General features: G+C 32.9%; 1 non-coding gene across 1 annotated transcript; it reads left to right on the top strand.

Moving 5' to 3' along the window:
* Positions 1-13,362: 13,362 nt before the first annotated feature.
* Positions 13,363-15,757, top strand: LOC105329128 (uncharacterized). The gene is made up of 3 exons (XR_010712568.1): positions 13,363-13,400; positions 13,519-13,701; positions 15,365-15,757. It is a non-coding gene; the product is annotated as an uncharacterized protein (transcript).
* The last annotated feature ends 1,244 nt before the right edge of the window (positions 15,758-17,001 follow it).

Raw genomic sequence — 17,001 nt, 5'->3', positions numbered from 1 at the left:
TTATTTGGATCTAAATGGTTTTTTTCTTTATTTTTTTTTCACGACTTACTGCATGATAAGCTTCATTCTGGATTGATATGAGAGTAAAGTATGGCTCTTGCTTTTATTAATATATATGATATCTCTATCGAAACTTCTAAAAATCTATTATCAGTTGTAAACGTATCTCGAGGGATTAAGTCTGAACAAAGATTGCACAGTACTCAAAAGGTGTCTTCACACCTTAAGGCACCGTAAATTACGAGATAAATGCAAGCCATTGTTTGGCATAGCACCATGGGAGAAAATATTAGAAAAACAATCTGAATGAATCTGTAGGTTAAGCTCTTCTTTTCCCCTCGCCCACTGGTTCTAAAAGTTCGCCTCGCTCGCTTTATCATATACCCCCCCCCCAATGCAAACAATGTTTTTGGGGCATATAGGAATCACCGTGTCCGTCTGTCCGTCCGTCCGTCCGTTCATATGTCCCTCTGTCTGTGAAAACGTGTCCGGTCCATATTTTTCTTTCTGAGGAGCATTGGAAGTTCTTCTAAAATTCCTACAAAGATTGTTTGTAACCTCAGGTTGTGTCATTATTTTGAACTTATGTTTTGGTAAGTTCAATTAATGTCACTGGAAGTAATTACGATGCAAAATTCGTATCAGGTCCAGACATGTGAAATTTTTTTTTATTGAGTAACATTGAATGAAAGTTTTTACTTCACACAAAGGTTGTCAATAAATTTGACAGAAGGTCATTTCGGCAGGTTCAAGGTCACAAGGAAAAGTGCAAAATAGTACCTGGTTCATATCTTTTGAAAACATTGGAAACATTGGAAATATTGGCAGTTTTTACTTCACACAAAAATTGCCTGAGGGTGTTTCATACTTTTGTCACACGGTAATTTAGGCAAGTTCAAGGTCATTGGAAGAAAATTTTTAAATTTTTTATCTGATTTATATCGTTTGATAGATAAATATTGAAAGTTCCGACTCAACATCAAGATTGCCTATGACCTGGAGGTGTTTCATGAACCAAGGGTCAACTGGAGAAGTTCAAGGTCATGGTTGAATAAAGCGTTATTCCTGTCTATGCCATTTCTTGTACAGTCATCTCATGCATATCTTTAACAAATTTATGTCATGCCATGGTATGCGATTTGAATGATATGCAAAAGATTTTAATGCAATGCTATGAGATTTGTATGTTATGCTATGAGACATAAAAATGAAAACCCTTATTATATGGTATACAATGACATTCTATGAGCTTAGAACAAAAATGCCTCACAAACAGAAAAGTTCCAAACAATTCGAAATAAAATAGTAAAAAACGTTTAGCAATAATCGGCAATGTAAACATTTACTTTTTAAAAACTAAATGATTAAAAAAACAAATTGAAATTATGTTGTATGAATGCTATGGTATCCTATGACAAATGGGATGCTACGATGTATGTTGAAAAAAATATGCTTGAATTGTGAGTATTAAAAACACTGATTAAAAGCTAAAATTTGACACAAAGATTGTTTGAGGCCTATAAGTATGTCCTTATCAAGCTTTGATCCACTGGATGAAAAATCAAGTTTCAGCAAAACTGAAACTATATGGAAACCTTGCTGAAACTTGAAGTTGAAGTTTCATGTATAGTTTCCGCAATGCGGAAACCATTATATCGATTCAGCAAGTATCCGTTAGGTTTCAGTCAGCAGAAACTTTAGTCTAGTAAGATTCCTGATGGTTTCCGCAATGCGGAAACTAAATTTGAATCGTGTGAATAGTTGTGTAAATTATTATGGAAATATCAATCAGTTTCAGAACATTTCCGCTAGGTTTCAGTATGCTGAAACTTTAAGTTAAGATTCCTGATGGTTTCCGCAATGCGGAAACTAAATTTGAATCATGTGAAAAGTTGTGTAAATTATTATGGAAATATCAATCAGTTTCAGAACATTTTCGCTAGGTTTCAGTATGCTGAAACTTTAAGTTAAAATTCCAAATGGTTTACGCATTGCGGAAACTATTACTAAAATTGATTTGAGTTTAATAGTGATATCATTTATTTTCAACAGGTTTAAGTTTAATTCTAGCCTAATGATAATGAATCCGTACATACTAAAATGTATAGTAAGGTTTCAGCGCGACTGAAACTATATGTATACATGTAACTATCTTCAAATGTGGCAAATAAGGCGATTAAGAACCTTACTAAGTAATTAATTGAATTTGAAAAGAAAAACTGATGTCTGATCTTGTTTAATGCATATTATGAAATCATTAATCTTAGGTACTCGGGCACGTGTATACATGTGTATACATTCTTTGTCCAGGTGACCTCCTCTGTGATTTTCCTGTATATTCTGTGTGGATTGCAGGGTTTTTTCTGTCAGGAGTGAACAAAAGACTGTTACATAACATATACACAGTACGAAGCGTGAGTTTATAACTGGAGCCCGGCGGGAATTTTTTTTCAATTTGTGTGTACCTGAGTTAGTAAAACTGATAAGTAAATTATAATTATTTAGTAAAATAAATTAATATACCTATTTTGTAAGACTCCTTCTTAAATCCTTTAGTTATCATTTGAATGAACCTTGAGGTACAGTAACTAATTAAGCAAACAAATTAAGGTAAAGTCGTTTGTAAATTTTTACAAATCATACCAAATATTCGTACAACCTGAAGTTTAGAGCTAATTCATTTCTTTTTTAATACCACGCCAACACATGTACACAGGACATTTTTTTAAAAATTATACAGTTGATAATAACAAGTAAAACCCACTTGGAGTTTGAGTCTAATATAATAATTGTTTAATTATTTACATGCATTTCAGACTTTACTACATGTATGACTGTATCATGATTCACTGGCGTCGGAAGCAAATTGAAAGTGAGGGGGGGGGGGGGCTAGACTAATCCTCAGAAATATTGAGGAAAATCCTAAAAAGCCCTAATTCCCAAAATCATGAAAATCCTAATCCGGGGGGGGGGGGATACCTATACCATATACTTCCGAAAATAAATTTCCCTACCCAATTTCCCCCCCCCCCCAAAATCATCAAATTCCTTATCCGTGTGGGGGGGGGGGGGTCTAGTATGCCTATCACTCCAAATTCTCAATCTTTCAAGGTAAATTTAGGAACAATTACATTTCCGGCGAGAAAAAGTAGGGGGGGGGGGGGGGCTATATGCCTATTGGTTAGGTCTAACTTTGCACTAAGCCCCCCCTCCCCCTAGCCCCCCCCCCCCTCCCCGGGTTCGACGCCTATGAGATTTGTGCATTTCTATACTTTGTATTTACTTTCTGTACTGTAAACACAGATATTGATACATGTTTATGAAACATGCACATGTTTCTGTTATAAGATATAATAAGCATTATTTATAATTTTACTGAAGTTATACGTTATATAACAAAATCAGTTTAAAATCCAGCACTAGCCATGTGGTGCACGTGATTTTAATCCCATTTTTAAAATTTGATTATACATTCGTATACATTTGATGTAGAAAGTATACCAAATAATTAAAATTATATTTTGTTTATATATCAGTCCGACGTGTACGCCTTACTTCCCGGCTTGTTTAACGCGTTTGTATTTTAATTTCATAAGTATTCTTAACGTACTGTTCATCGCATGACCAATCAGTGCACATGTGTAACTGTAAAATAATTGCCATCAATTCATCGTAGTTGTAAATTCACCGTACGGGTGAACGCTGTTAACCGGACCCCGTTAATTGATCGGCATCTAATTATATTTGTGATTTCTGTGTGTTCATGCAGAACCTGCTCTGTGATGAACATAATATTTCCACACCTCTATATTTTGAATAAGAATATGACCGTGCTTAGAATCGCGGTGAAAATTGGACAAGTCAAGACTAACTTGTCAGTAAACTATATATGGCTCTATCATATTTAGTTTGGCAAAATCATCAGTACATGTAAATTAAATATAGTTAAAGACAAAATCTGATACATATGTCTCATTAAAACTTGTTTAATTTCAATAGACATTTGTAAACAAACGGTCGGCCATTTTTTTTTTGTTAATCACGTGTTACAAATACAATTGTAACAAACACACGCCAATACTTTGTCGTATTTAACCAGGAAATACTGACTCCGACAGTTCTTATTTGAAATAAATATACATGTAAAAAGTATACTATTTGGTAAAAAACGATAATTTTGATTAAACATTATTCATTTTAAACTATCCCAAGATGCACTTTTCCAAGATTTAGCGGGTTCTGATTGGTCAGTATTGGCGGGTGAGGACTAATCGCCGGAATGGCGACGGAATAGACGTAGTGACATGTATAAAAAGGTCGATAACTTGTGTTGTGTATAAGCTATCGTCATTCGGTTTTCAGTTTTTTCATCTATGGATATAGGGCTATCGAAATATATAAAAATAATTTAGATAATTAAATGTTTAATATGCAAAACCTTTGCCGGAATGAGCTATGGTCGTAAAAAATAGGCGCCGGAATGAGGTAGTCGTCTTCATAAAACAGTTAATATCTCAAAAAGTTTTTAACATTTTTTCATTCGGACACGATTTTTTTTAATTATTACGAACATATCTTTGAAACATGTAAAAATTGAATCCATATGTTTTGATTTGATATATAAAACCTTTGCCGGAATGAAATTTTTTCGTTGAAAAAGAATGCCGTTATCGTGCAGTCATTCCAACATAATCACCTGTATCGTTAATACCCTCGAATATTTTTTTATTCGGTAAAGATTTTTTTCATCCTGAGATATATACCTTTCAGAATATATATAGTTTTATATGATAAAGTAATATTAAATGCTCAAAACCTTTGCCGGAATGAGAATTTTTCACACAAAATTTACAAATCTTAATCGATTCACCCAAGTATCGCTCAGGTAAAGAAGCCATAATACAAAGAGGTGTGAACAACGCCTGTAATTTTAAAAACACAACGGGACTTTATTAAAACAACACATTCCAATAAAACAACACATATTTCTCAAATTTATTCACGACAATGGTCGTTACAAAGCCAATCTGTACAATCATTATTTACATCAGCACATTTTGAATGTTTCCAAACGTTACAAAGTTTTTTCCCTAATTTAAAATCACAACCTACCATTTCATCCACCCAATCTGGAAACCCACAAGAACAACAGCACTGAATTGTTAAAATCTTATGTTTTAAATCTGAAGTGTCAGAACTTTGTGATGAATTCTGTGGAAATTTTGTAAATTTACCATTTTCTAAACATTCAACAAGATGATTTCTCATATATTCTGATTTGAAAGAGGTTTTAATTTGGAATGAATGAGCGGGATCGAAACAAAATTCTACAAGATTAGCAATTGCAAAAAGTCCACAATCATAGCTATTTTCCTGTTGTTGGACATCTAAAATCTTAATAGGTATTGAAGTGTTATCACGCCCATAAATAAGAGAAAGTTGAATTTCAAGAGATGGAGTGTTTACTGTTTGGTTCTTGCTCTTGCTAAGACTATCTAAAATACAAATTTCGTTACTGTTATTTTGAAAAGATGTTACCCAATGACTTCTACCCGTATGATGTATCTGAACTGAAGGTGGTTGAGTATGTTCAAATTTTTTATCGCAATTCCATGATTTAGTTTGTACGTCAAATATTGGTGCAAGATTTGTTAACTGTAACCCATGTATATGTTCAAACTGCTTTTTGATTATATCTAATGAATAATTCACAATATCGGAACATAACCACCCTTTTGGATCTAAAATATTTTCCTTGTGCGAAACTTTAAGTCCAGAAACCCATTTTTCGTCTTGAATACCCTTATCGGAACCCTCTTTACATTCTAATTTGATTTTTTTAACGGGAATGTCGTCGCAAACATCCTCTTGTTCTAACGCGGCGGCGGCGGAATCCGGAGCTGGTATAACTTCCTTATCGCAATCATTCGGTCGCGGCTTTTTCCTACCGGATTTTTTATCGTTACGTTTCAAACTATTCTTAGACAACTGCTTAAGATTAATTGTTTTCTTTGTTTCCGAAATATTGTCCCCCATTGTGATTCGCGCTGCCAAAATGTGATAACAGGTACCCGTGGCTGGACATTGACATGATTCTTTAGGAAATAATGTTACTGCATATTTTTTATTATTATTACCGTTAACAATGAAAGCCTTCTGATTTTCGACGAAAGTTACACCATTATTAGCGACTGTCAATTTAGCCAAACACGTCTGTGATAAATTTGAATTATCAATACCTTTTGAATTATTTTCGCTAATTTCGGGAACGGTTTCCGCGGTTATACTTTCTGAAACAAAAGGTACATGTTCATCAGAGCCGACATCGACATTTTCGTTGGAATTACAAATATCAGAGCTAACATTGACATTGTTTGTAGATTTACAATCAGATTTACACAGTGATTCTAAGTTTTCTAAAGTACCACGCACATAATCAATAATCTGTTCAGGCTCTAATAACTTGCTAGGAATTACAATCTCATCCTTTGGTATTTTTATACAAGAAAACATGTCTAATAACTTATATTGTCCTATACCTGCTAATCCACATTGAATATTGTAAAAATACCTATACTGCAACAATTGTAAACTTAATGTTAAAGCATCTACTGGAAGTTCTTTACCGTTAACATGTAGTTTCAAAACATTATTGATACTCTCAGAAGCATTGTTTGTAATACCAGAAAAAGGATTATAAAGACCTGGAAACTGTTGAACAACCCATTTTGCTGCATGATTGATAATATCAGACTTTAGATAAACATTAAAATAATCGACAGCTGATTGTGACCATTTATCAGTAACATCTTTGATGACATTCTCTACATTGTCCCTATCACTCTGTAAAATACTAACTAAACCTTGTACATACACTGAAATTTCGTTACCTTGAGCACCATTTTTTTGTAACCAAAATTTAAAATCCCGTTTTAAATGATTCCAACAGAATAAATTCACACTATTTGGTAACAACTTACTAATAGCATTGGAAACAGCTTTTTCCCTATCTGTAACAATTGCGATTTTTTTAGAAATAAGTTTTGGTATTTTCTCTATCATATAATCAAATAAACGTTCGTGACATTTTTGATACTTACGCTCGTGAATCAAAAAAGCTAGAGGTATACTTGGTCTATTCTCAAAAAGAATGTGCCTAAAAATCAATGGAGTTACATAAAAATCACCTAGATTAAATGTTGTGTCATAGCCTAAACAAATTGAAAATGTTGTGTCATCAATATCCAACAACTGAGAAAAACTGTCAAAAATCTCTGGTAAACCTAGAATTGCAACAAGATCAGGAAATACTTTGATTTCGTGAACAAAACCGTCTAAATGATAACCTAATAAAACTAAATTGTAAATTTCGTCTTTTGTCAACTGCTTTGCACTTTTAACACTGGTTGTAATGTTTTTCACTTGTTTGACGTCGCGAGCGTTCATCACATCGATGTATTCACCACTTGGAACTCTGTTAGCAGCATTTAATTTATCGAATATCTGTGATGGCGACATACCGATCTCGGAATCCTTTTTAATTTGTTGGGACACACTTGCACGCACACTGGGGGTAGGAACGCTAACACGGCACACACTTGCACGCACACTGGGAACAGGAGCACTGCGACAGGACACACTTGCACGAACACTGGGGGTAGGAACGCTAACACGGCACACACTTGCACGCACACTGGGAACAGGAGCACTGCGACGGGACACACTTGCACGAACACTGGGGGTAGGAACGCTAACACGGCACACACTTGCACGCACACTGGGAACAGGAGCACTGCGACGGGACACAAAACTTAGACTCGGGTTACATCAACAACAGCCAAGGACACTCCTTATTGATTCGAATGGACACATCTCTACGACCCGACTAAACCTCTGCAGAACAAGACTTTTTAACTGTAAAGTATTCTCATTTCAAAAAACCTATAAACTATAAAAGTACTTTTTTTTATATGATCAAATACCAGTATATTACAATGTCTGTCTGTAAGCTAGAATCTTAGAAAATCACATGGTTTTGACTTATTAAATGATTGATTAGACCTTATTTTACTTCATATTTTTGCATATGATTTGACAGACTGCTCCATTGTTAGCTTTTTATTGGCCAACAAGCCTTCATATCTCCCTCTGGGTCATCTATTTAATACTGACAGGCTTATGATATTAAAATCTGATCAGTTGGTACATCATGGGTGGAAATGAAAAGTTCACTTTGGACTTAATGGATTATCAAAAAAATGATATCAAATCCTGTTGTATTGTAAAACATTAGATTATATTACTAACAAAGAAAAGGTTTATCCCAACTTGTAAGTGGGTCACTTTGACCTCATTTTGGAATTTATTGACATATTCAAATCAAATCTGGGTCATACCTCTATAGTCAACTACTATCTTGTAGTGTATTTTTTTTTTTTTAAAGATGGATACTTTAGACTTTTCAAAAATATTTTATGGTGTACATATTTATTGTATATGTAGTTCAAAACAAATTGAGACAAGTGTATCATGTTCATGTAACAGTGAAGTTTTCTTTGTTTATCCATGTACGTGCAGTTATTTTGTAAATTGCATTCAAATTTTAAAAAAGTAAGATCTTTGTTGCATTTTTAAGGGAGATTTGATAGGTATTTAATCGAGATGAAAAAAAAACAAATGTAAAGATTTCTATGGGAGTTTTTTTCTTGTGCAATTTTATCATTTTTTAAATAAAAGTCCCTAATAAGGGAATTGCCATATGGATGTTTTTCCATTATTGTATCTTGGCTGTATTTTATTTATTATTGGATACAATTTCAGATTTTTGAACAAAATAAATTTGGAACTGTTTGAAATTGTTTTGTTTTTACATAAAGTAGAAACCTTGCTCAGCTTTTGTGAAAGCAAAAAAATAAAAAGTTTCAGTAAGTTTCAGTTGCGGAAACCCTTTGTAAACAATATGTTTCCCAATTGTATATGGAGGTTGAAACTATGCAGAAACTTCAAGTTTCAGTAAGTTTCCGTCGCGGAAACCATTTGTAAACAATATGTATCCCAAACGTATATGGAGATTGAAACTATGCAGAAACTTCAAGTTTCAGTAAGTTTCCGTTGCGGAAACCATTTGGATTCATGGACAGCCTAAGTTTCAGCACTGCGGAAACTTAATGAAACTTGAAGTTTCCGTGCTGAAACCTGTTGGAAACTTTAAGTAACCTTAAGTTTCCGCAGAGTTTCCAAAGGGTTTCCGCAGCGCTGAAACCAGATATTTCATCCAGTGATCATTTGTACAAGTTCAATGTCACTATTAGAAAAAAAAGTTGCATCCATAACTTTTAACAGCGAAATTCTTGAATACCCATATTTTCTTAGCGGGGGTTATTATTTGTGAGATTGCTCACAGTACCTCTAATTTATGTAGGAAAAAAAGAGTTGACAGTGGAAGGCCGTGCTGACTTTTTCGTGGCGGAGATAGTTGAAGAATTTGGAGAGGCAATGCTAGTTATGGAATGCATTCAACAGTAAAAAAATGGTAATGAACGGATAAATAAAGATATCATATTAAAATAAGTTGTAGAACTTGCTTATCAATCGTTGTAAAATAAATAAAGTTCAATTCAATTTTCAACTAAAGATAAGTTGGTCATAATTAAAGAGGGCTGGACTATCATAACCATTTTTTTTATACACAGAATTAACTTTTTTTTATTTTCTCAGCTTCACAATTGAACTGTATATGGACTTTTCTTTAACCAGTATTATTGCGCCTAATAAAAAAAATATCTAAAGTTAAAGGTATATCTGATATGTCGGTTTATGAACCATCTAGCACCTTATAATTTTCATTTGAGTTGTTTGACCGAAAATTATTTTTGACTCTCTCTCTCTCTCTCTCTCTCTGTATGAATTGGGTGAATGAAATACCTGAATGAAGTGAAGCATGAATAATGTTGTTGGCCTTATATAGGGGTGTGCACGCGGCGATGAACATAACAATAGATATCGACAACTAAAATGGCGGTAGTCGGTGATTAAAAAAAAAAATACATATTTATTTGTTTTTTTATATCAGCTCTAACATGAATATTCTAGGCTCAGTAGTTACTATGTCATTTACTATGACCCTTAATATGCATGATGAAATACCTATTGATGAAACTTACAGACGTTTAGAAAAAAGCCAGGCCGGGGCGGATGTCGTAGGTTTAAATTGTGAACGATATGCTTGAACAATGGTCAAACACCTGAAGATTATCTACAAAGCTTGCAAGGTAAAACGTTTATGTTCTTTTTTTCCTTTTTAGTACATTTTGATTACAATCATAATAACCATAATCGTAGTTTTTTGCCGTGGAACAACTTTATAAGTTTAACGGTTACCCACTTGCAATCTTCACATGAATAGTCTCCATTACTGACCGGCATTTTAGTGAAAGAAAAACCCACACATTTCTATAAATGAACAGCGAAAACAAAACGAGATCAATGCAAACATCTTTTAAAATGGTCTATTAAGGGTTTATAAGTGCCTTACAGAACAAACGAGAACCAAGTGTCCTTCTTCTCACTCACGGATCCAGGCACAGGTTAGTGTATCAATTAAGATGATGTCATTGATGTCATCATTTTATCTATAATATTTTAAATAACCTTTTATTTACAAAAGGTTTTATTTCTTTTCTTTCGTGTATAGAAAAAAATATTTCCAAGATTTGTCTTCCTGTTACTGTACAGGAGAGCAAATTTGGACGTTTGCTGAAGAATCAAACGCATGACATAATTTTTTTCGGAATAATAAAAGATAACCTGCTATATCAAAGTGGTTCTTTAATAAAAACTTCTTTTTTTCTCTCCGTGTAAAAAAATGGCGTTTCCTCTACACTTGTTCTCCTGTTATTGTACACGAAAGGAAATGCGGAAGTTTGATGAGGAGAGCAGAGCAAAAGCATTGGTGTTCAGTACGTCGGCCTTTGTTGCGGTAATGCTCCTCATTTCCTGAGAGAGATTTCGACAGTATACTAAAAGCCGGCACCCGCCCTGAATTACTTTCCTGAAAAGCAATTTGTCTTCGGAGACGAAAAAAGAACGACCCCAACTACACACAGACATACAAGAAAAAATCACACAGAAAAAAACTTATTGATCCTTTACTTGAATTATGAGGTTTCGTTTATTATTGTGTTGCTGGAGTTAATATATATCGTACAAATTTGTGTCTTAAATATGTCGTTTTGTCACGTTAAAACTTAGGAAGGTTGAGGGTTTTTTTTAAAGAGCTCCCTTTGTATTATTAGAATGCCTAGTATTTAAGCAGAGTTATTCGTTTCCTTGAAATGAAGATCTTCATCTGTTTCGATAGATTAATATTGTACAGGAACAGGGCAAATATATTTCTTGAAAATAGATATATACATATATATTTCTATTTGCACATGTATGTTATCCTTTTAGTAGTAAAATAGAGTAAGTTGTATTTTCTGTTGTTTTTCCTTTCAATTCGGTACTATATCAATCCGTAACTATTTTGTATGTGAACTTCATTAAAACCATTATAAAACTGTTTATGTTTTAAAAACTATGTAGTATATGGTGACCCTATCAGGACTTGTCATATAAACATTTCATCGATTTATTGCAAATATTCATTGGTGACTTTCTTATAATAAAATAAATTAGGAGGCAAGAAGCATGATTATAAAACAGTTTGGACAGAAACGGATTTCTGCTGTAGTATCCATAAAAAATAAATATGCATGTTGATTGCATTAACAGCTTTGTATTGTATTGGTACACAGAGAGAGAGAGAGAGAGAGAGAGAGAGAGAGAGAGAGAGAGAGAGAGAGAGAGAGAGAGAGAGAGAGAGAGAGAGAGACAGACAGAGACAGAGAGAGACAGAGAGACAGAGACAGAGAGAGAGAGAGAGACACAGAGACAGAGAGAGTCATAAAAATTCCTTTGCCTGCCAGCATATTACATGAGTATAAAATTATTAACTATAAGTATACAATTAGGACTTAATTAGGACTTAATTAACTTTAATAGAAAAGTCCATTCATGATTAGATTTCTTCTCTTTACAACATATAATATTATATTAATAAACTCTTACACTAGCGTGCAAAGAACCGCGAAGTTATATTTTTGTTCGCATTGACCGTATTTTGAATTTAAGAAATAGACAATTTCTTTGGGTACTATATGTTTCTGTTTCATTCTTCGTCCTCAAGTAGGATATCTTGGTCATAAAACAATAAATTAAATGCTATAATTCAAAATACATATTCATTCAGGTAGACAATGATAATGAATAACAAACGAAGAGGCCGATGGATTAACAAAAACTCGCTTAAACACTATTTTTCCTCTGAAACATATTAATATAAAACTCTTCTTAAAAAATGTTAATCTTGAAAACTTCTCAAAACTTCTAAGATTTGTCAATCCATGAAAAAAATCGAATTTTTAAAAAAACGTAGATGTTGATATATTAATTTTTAAAGATGCATAAAAACAAATATCTTATTATTATTACAAGGCATCAGCGTATCGAACATAAAGATGGAAGAAATTAATAATTATGGAAGAATTCGAAAAAGAGGTTACTCTGGCCTACGTTTTGATAAACATAATCATGAAGTTATAGTATGCCCTAATTAACAAATGAAATTTTTGTAATCACTATTTGGCATAAGAATAGCTTGCAAATAATTTTGTATTAAAGTTTGTCGCATTCAAGAATATTTTTATGCTTGTTTCCTCGTGTCTGCATTCTAGCTGTATCTTTCCCCTGTGTACTTTTTCACCATAAGCAGAAAACATTTTAGTTTGAACACACTCTAAGGTTTTTTGATTTTCGTACATTGTAGAACTTACTCACAAACAGCAGGTAGATTCCTGTCAACACATAAATCCAGAAAATATCCATCTGGAAAAATGCTTCTCTCAACTGTGATTTTTTTTTCTCAACTGCAACACTCACTTCTTTTCATTAGCAATAGACCTCAATTTCAACTAATAATCAGTTGGTATTCACACTGCATAAATTACAGTTCCTCTGAAATATATATTTTTGGGAAATTTTAATGTAGTAATTATGCCTTGATATGAAATAAATTAAAACAACTCCAATTTAATGCAGGAACAATGAAAGGTTCATAGATGGGTAATGTCATTGTAAATATAAAATCATGATTTAAAGAAAACTAAAGTTCATCAAATATGCTTGCTTTTTTTTTTTAGAATTAAACTTCGCATGTTTGTGCTTGATATGTTATCACGCAATGTTCTTAAATTTCGTTTTAATGTTTTGTTGATGCTTTTTGCGTTTTGTATCATTTATTCATAATAATATATATACGAACACATTTTTAATAACATTTGTGTGTTTGCGCAGAAGGTAATGTATGTACATATTGACTTAATTTTTTGTTTTGTTCAATTTCGGGAAACTAAAACTGTAAGTTTAACTGTGTTTCATTTTTCTATAACTGCTCAGATGTACATTTCATTTCATATTAAGTTGGACCCTCAATAGATTTTAAGACAATGCTTCCCTTTGTGGCGTTTTTGTGTGTGCTTCTGATCAGCTCCTCAGATGCCGAACAGCAGAAACCAAGCAGCTTCCTCAAAAACTATTCCAGGTACAAAAACATCTGCCACAAAATAGGATGGGAACCAAAATGTAGAACCGAGTGTACAAAAGGTAATATATATATATATATATATATATATATATATATATATATATATATATATATATATATATATATATATATATATATATATATATATATATATATATATATATATATATATATATATATGTACATATAAACGAAAAAGCAGACTTAGTTGAGAATTTCACCCCACTAAACACAGACTTAAATGGTTCGAGATTTAACTAGTTATATATATATATATATATATATATATATATATATATATATATATATATATATATATATATATATATATATATATATATATATATATATATATATATATATATATATATATATATATATATATATATACAGTGGAGCCTCACTTATCCGGACACTTTTGTCCCCAGGCCAAATCGTCCGGATAGGTGAAGCGTCCGGATATCTGAATTGTGATATTTCCCTTTAATATTTATGGAAACATAACTCATAAATTAATAATACAATTAAATTTGATAGCCATAAGCACTACAAAAAAAGTTTGTTTGTTTTTTAAATTAACAAAACAAAATATTGTTAAAAACATTATTTAAGGTATGATTTTTCCACAGGAAACCAAGCACTACATTCTACAAGGCAACACATGTACATGTACATAACAATCACTGTATTAAACCGATAATTTTATTACATTCGCATAACAAAGCGAAGAGAAGAAAGTCGGTGTTCCACTTTACGCTGACAAATATTTTTCTTCAAGCTAGCGGTGATCGCAACTCTCGCTCTCTTGGCCGGTGGTGTTGACATGTTTGAAGCTGCTAAACATTTGATGTTTGAAAATGGGTGAAAATCTGTATATATTCCGTTATTGATAATTGTCCAAGCTATTTTTTCATTGACAGAACTTACCCAAGCTAATTTTACGTATCCATCTTTCTATAGAGTTAATTGCACCCAAGCGATATTTACAAGTAGCGTGAACACTCATCCACGCCATGTTTGGCATAAATTATTATTACACTGTTAATTGAACACACGCTATAAAATTAATGTCGATACCCTGAACATCCCAAGCGGTCTTAATAACTATCGTAAACAGAACTCAAATTATCAAATATTTCATTTCAATTACGTTTTAAAATGAATAGGCGTACGAACGATCTAATCACACTACGATTAATAGAATTTTAATTCAATCAATTGATGACTTTTTTAAACACAAATTAAACAATTTTCATGACATTTTAATCCAACAATAACAGTTCATACGTTAAATGGCGACAATTAAACATGTCGCATCCATGGTTATCGTAATATCCTCGGGCGAGTACATAGCGTGACACAGGTGACCCCGATTACCGGACGAAGGCGTTGTTTAAAACCAACAACCAGTGTCAGATGTTTTTACACCAATTTGCACTTGCGCATAAAAAACTTTTGTGCCCCCGAACACTTAAATGTGACCGTCCGGTTAAATGAGGTAAAATTTAAAGGAAAACTGTATTATGTGGTAAAATTTGACCGTCCGGATCCGGAACGCGGAATTCCGGATAAACGAGACAAATTATTGTGTAAAAATTCCGTTCCCAATAAAAATCGACCGGAAAGTGAAGCGTCCGGATATCTGGCGTCCGGATATCTGAGGCTCCACTGTATATATATATATATATATATATATATATTTGCTTTACATTCTTTTTACAGACTGCAAAGGGAAAACAATTGCTTTCCATGCATTTCTGTCAACAAGACTTACTAACGTATCTCCAAATACTATTATTAAGTTCGGAAAAGTTCTGGTAAACGAAGGAAGTGGATATAACTCAACCACGGGTAAATTTACAGCCCCGTCAGATGGCGTCTACTCGTTTTCTTGGACATATGGTACAAACAAAGGTTCAAATGCACTTCTTGGTGGATATGTGGATGGCAAGTTGATAGCCATGACATCAAATTACGGCCAGGCAACCAGTTGGAAAAGTACATCAGGACATCTCGTCATCAAACTGAAGAAAGGAAATCAGTTTTGGGTCCAGACGTTCCTTCATACTGCTCAGCTTATAGTTGAACAGTACACATTTCTGTCGGGATACAAACTATCTGGTTGTTAAAAATAATGGAACAATAAAGTTGTTGTCAACCTAGTCAGTATTTTGTACTATATATGTTTTTATCCAACAAAACTGTTTGATACAATTCTAACCGCAATCGTTTCATGGTTTCCAAGAAGAAGAAGGGACGGATTTATGTTTCCCAAACGCAATTTATGTGTAACTATTTCGATAATTTTGTACCTATGTAACTTAAGGTTTACATCATAAAAAGAAAGTGACAAGAGGAAAATGAAACAATGACGATAAGACATTCCACAATACTTCTAGTTATGATGAATCTCAAAGAGCATGGGAAACGTTATCAGTATTTTACTACTACAGTATGTATTTATTAACAAAATTAACAATTTAAGCGGAAAAATTTCTTAACCTGTTCTAATACATGATATGAAAATGGTTGGTACTTTTGATTACTGAACAATAAAATTACAATAGTTGTTTAAGAGTTCATAAACTTAACATTCCTATCAATACAAATGTATTTATTCCTACATTGTTAGAGGAACTTTATATACATTGCTAATTACAAATGGTAATTAAGAAAATAACTGTAGATAATAATTTATACAAAAGGTGCTGGAATAATACCGACTAGTCCCTCTTTAGATCTTTCAAAAAATAGTCTTTTAAATATATTCACTCCGAATTTTGTTTTATGAAATATGGCTTCATCATTTAAGCGAAAACAGAAAACACCATTCACGAAAATTTCAAAAATATTTTGTGACCTTTAACAATCAACTTCCCCTAATTTTTTTTTTTAGCAAGTCATATTATACCTGAGTATATAAGCATTTGTTAAATATATGTTTTACGGTGCTACCGTTGTGACGAGCGCGCGACAAGAAACTTTTACACATTCTTTGCATCATTGTCAACTTGGTGATATTTTGACTGTTATCAACTAACATAAAATAATTTGATTTTTAATAATGCTTGCAAAGTGCATATGGGAGACACGTCATTTCCAAGCAAATTATATATAATTATTCAACAATAGAGAATTAGTTTTAAAGGGTTATATACTTTTCGTCTATGAGAATGCCTGCGTCGATTGTGGGATGCGTGTTTTTACGTTATTGTGTGCAGAGAGAGAGAGAGAGAGAGAGAGAGAGAGAGAGAGAATAAAATAATGCTTCTGAGTTTCAAAATATTCGTACAAAATACATAGACTTGCTTCCCCATAACCTTTTTTTCTTGAAATGAATTAATATGCCTGTAAAATGT

This window comes from Magallana gigas, chromosome 4 (genome assembly GCF_963853765.1).
Source record: "Magallana gigas chromosome 4, xbMagGiga1.1, whole genome shotgun sequence".
Taxonomy (NCBI): Eukaryota; Metazoa; Mollusca; class Bivalvia; order Ostreida; family Ostreidae; genus Magallana; species Magallana gigas.
Note: the sequence above shows the minus strand (reverse complement) of the source record. Positions and strands in the feature narration are given on the sequence as shown.